This window comes from Corylus avellana, chromosome ca5 (assembly GCF_901000735.1).
Source record: "Corylus avellana chromosome ca5, CavTom2PMs-1.0".
NCBI lineage: Eukaryota > Viridiplantae > Streptophyta > Magnoliopsida > Fagales > Betulaceae > Corylus > Corylus avellana.
Genome location: NC_081545.1, coordinates 7465937 through 7469456, shown reverse-complemented (window position 1 = coordinate 7469456; position 3520 = coordinate 7465937). Strand labels below are relative to the sequence as shown.

Genomic DNA, 3520 nt, shown 5'->3' with positions numbered 1-3520 from the left:
GGGTGTCATAAAGCTTAGGCTGCCAAGGTCCTTGTTGCAGTAAAATCTGTGGTACAGGGGATCACCACAGTATTGTTGGGTGCTTAGTGGATAGGGAATGGTGTCAATACCACACGGCTCGCAAGTTCTTTTTTTTGAACCTGCAAGTGTATAATGTCTTTGATGTTAACATTAATTGGCATGTGTCTGGCAGACATCATGACAGAGCACAGGAAGGATTTTCCCACGTCACAGAACATGAACAGAGAATAGAAAATCTAGCATCTCAGTCAAGCAAATAGTTTACAAATTATAACTCTTCATTGACTAATCTTAAATCCTAACATTAAAGCATTATCAAAACTCTCTATTCTTTAATTAAAATTTGACTAAAAATTTCACTTTTTCTAGTTTAACTATTGTCATGCAAAAGTACCAAGACTTTTAAAGAGCTTATTGAAGATACTCTAATCGCCTTATATAGCTTACTAACTTAATTTACACGTGTCCTTAAAGGATAGTTCAATCGGCTATGGATAACTTAACTTATACGTGTCTTCAAGGAATAACTCAATCAGCTATGGACCACTTCTCATGAAGTGGACATCACTAGTTCGAATTCCTCATCCCCATTCTCTTGTAGACATGTCAAAAAAAAAAAGTAACTGATACGTTTATTAACGTTAAGAATTTGATGAGATTAAATCACCCTAAATTAAGATATTTGATTAAGATTATATTTCCTGGGTAAGGTCTATAAACATAACATTTCGCTATTTATTTATTTTTCTATTTTATTATTAATTTCTTCGTATATCACCACCCCAAGTGAAAAGACACAGATTGTTCAGAAAAAATTTCGAAGGTCACCAAATACATTGAAAAGACATGGACAAGTACCTATATCAGAAGCTGCCACCCGGACAGAGAGTTCACGGCCACCGGCGAAATTCTCCCAGAGATTATTAAGATCCTTATCTAAAAGTGACAACTCTGCCGTGTTGTTTACCGAGATAAAATACTGTATCTTCCCCGAGTGATCAATAACCAGCCTCATATCCCGATTTTCAGAAGTGAAAACTTTTGAAAATATTGCAGCGAGTATTTCGTCATCGGAGTCAATGAAATCACCCGACACCTTGCTTTGCCAGTATGGGATTGACCCTTCTTTCCGGATTATATATTGGTTTTGATCTTGCTGGAAGGTGAAATGCCCCGGTCCCGGGTCGTCAATACTTCTCCATGAAGTCAACACCAAGTTTGTATCCATCTTCATGCCGGGAAGAAACGTGTCAGTCGGGTGATCAAAGCTTTGCCAGATCACCGTATGGCTAATTCGATCTTCTTCCATTAGAACCAGGTTCCCAGAATCCAGAAGCTTCAAGGTTCTGTTAATATATGACAAATTTCTTCCTCGATGGGTGGACCAGTAACTGTTGTTATTTCTATCTAAGAGCTTGGCGTTGCCATCTTCTGCAATGGCAAAAACTCCATTGGAATCGCCAAGCGGATTCTCACGATTAGCAACCCATACAACAGTTCTTGGATCGGAACTGTAGTACCATATCCCAACGTATCTTCTGCTATATAAGCTTCCATTTGGAGTAAAGAATCCTAGCTCGAATCTTCCTCCAGCAGAAACAAGTGTTTCTCTTTGGAAGTCAGTAATGGAACTGTTCCATGTTATGTTATCTCTTGCAGAGCAAATGAAAGGAAAACATAACAAGAAGAAGCAGAAGACTGTAGTCAGCATGTCGTTTGGCTGCCACCGCTAGCTCTAAAGGTTGCGTACTGCAGTAGCTCGAAGACTCCATGACCAAAGCAAGTATACTTACGATTTTTTTCAATGGCCAGAACTACCCCTGCCTGTTGACTTGGTCGTATTTCATTGCACAACAAAATTGTCAAAATAGAGGGCGGGGGCATTTGCCCATTTAGTAGTGGCAAATGGGCAATTAAACCAGCGTGAATTATTGGGCAGTTAAGCCAAGGTCAAGGTCGTCGACTGGATTACAAACCTATGGGAACACTGACGTGGCGATGCTCTATGCGGTTAAGGAAACCTGAGTTACGCTCTTCATTTTTGTGCGTAACTAGGGTTACGAAATTGGGGATAGTCATCAATTCGGTCCAAATTGCCTAATTTTCCCTGGAAGTTCATGGTTTCCCTCGCTACGTTCTACCCGTGAGACTTGGACTAGCCGATTTGCAGCAGAATCATGCCGCTTGGAATGGTCGAGGAAGGGATAGGAAACTTAGAGCATGTTAGGGATGGTGACGGATCGGGTCCAACCGCAGTCCTGGCCGAGTCTTAGTGAAGTCGCGACCGGCTCATCAACAAATCCAGTAATAACAAATTGTTTATGATAATCTATGTTGATGACATAATAATTACATGAATTCATCAGCACATTGATTAATCAAATGTAGCAGGAATTTTAGGTTAAGGACATCATTGAGCTTTTTCCTTAGCATACCAAAGGCGTCAATCCAAATATGTTTCTAACCTACTTAATCAGACTCAAATGGCTAAAGCAAAGTCTGCGAAGTCACCATATCCACCTGGTTCTAAACTTCCCAGATTTGATGAAGAAGCCTGACATAACGGAAGACCAAGTAATAATAATCAGAAACATTTGCATCTTTTGACCAAAAAAAAAAAAACAAGCTTGCAAGCTAAAAGTATAATAAACTCCGCAAAGTATTGAAAAAAGTTTTCTAATTTAATAATAATTCAATTGATTTTGTGTTTTACATCAACAAATTTACACACATATATATATAAGAGAAATACTTATAGAAAAAGTAAACATAATTCTAGTAGTCATAGTAAACCTAATCCTATTAAGAAAATAAAATAATTAAAGTAAATATCAACCTAGTAAGGAAATGAAATAAAGCCATAATCAAATAAAATCCTAATTAAATAAAATAAAATCTTAAAAATAGAAAATCAAATATAATTTACAATCAGTTGGAATCGTGACAAATCTTTCATTTTGTCTTGTATTGTCTAAAACAATATTGTGAAATGTTGTGAGATTTGAAATAGCTTTAGAGTCATTACTTGTAATAACAATATCATCGACGAATCCAAATTTGTTCTTGGCCACCAGCGCCATCATCATAGATCTCCGCCAAGTGATGAAGTTGTCACCATGGAGGGGATGTGATACAATTAAGGTTCCTGGATTGTCACCATGATGAAGATAGAACTGGTTGGATGAAGTATCAGATTGAGTACTATTCATCGAAGACTCAGCAGATTCAGATGTAATTGTCACCATTGAATCAAGAGAAAGAAGTTTGAAGAAAGAGAGAAAGCTTTGAAGAAGCTTGAAGACAGAGAGAAAGCTTGAAGAAGCTTGAAGAAGCTTTAATGGCGAACAATAGTTTCAAGGAGCACATGTGTCTCCGAGGATTTGATGAATTAAAGTTTGAAGAATATGATTTGTATTGATAAATGCTTACAGTGGAGTGTTTATACTTGAATGTAAAGGTAGATAATATTACACGTGTGTAAAAGAACTTCTAACTTCCT

The 3520-nt window shown here is 37.5% G+C and overlaps 1 protein-coding gene across 1 annotated transcript in view; it reads left to right on the top strand.

Moving 5' to 3' along the window:
* The window catches only part of LOC132180768 (G-type lectin S-receptor-like serine/threonine-protein kinase At4g03230), an 8348-nt gene that overhangs the window by 3815 nt on the left and 1013 nt on the right, over positions 1-3520 (top strand). The window lies entirely within an intron of this gene.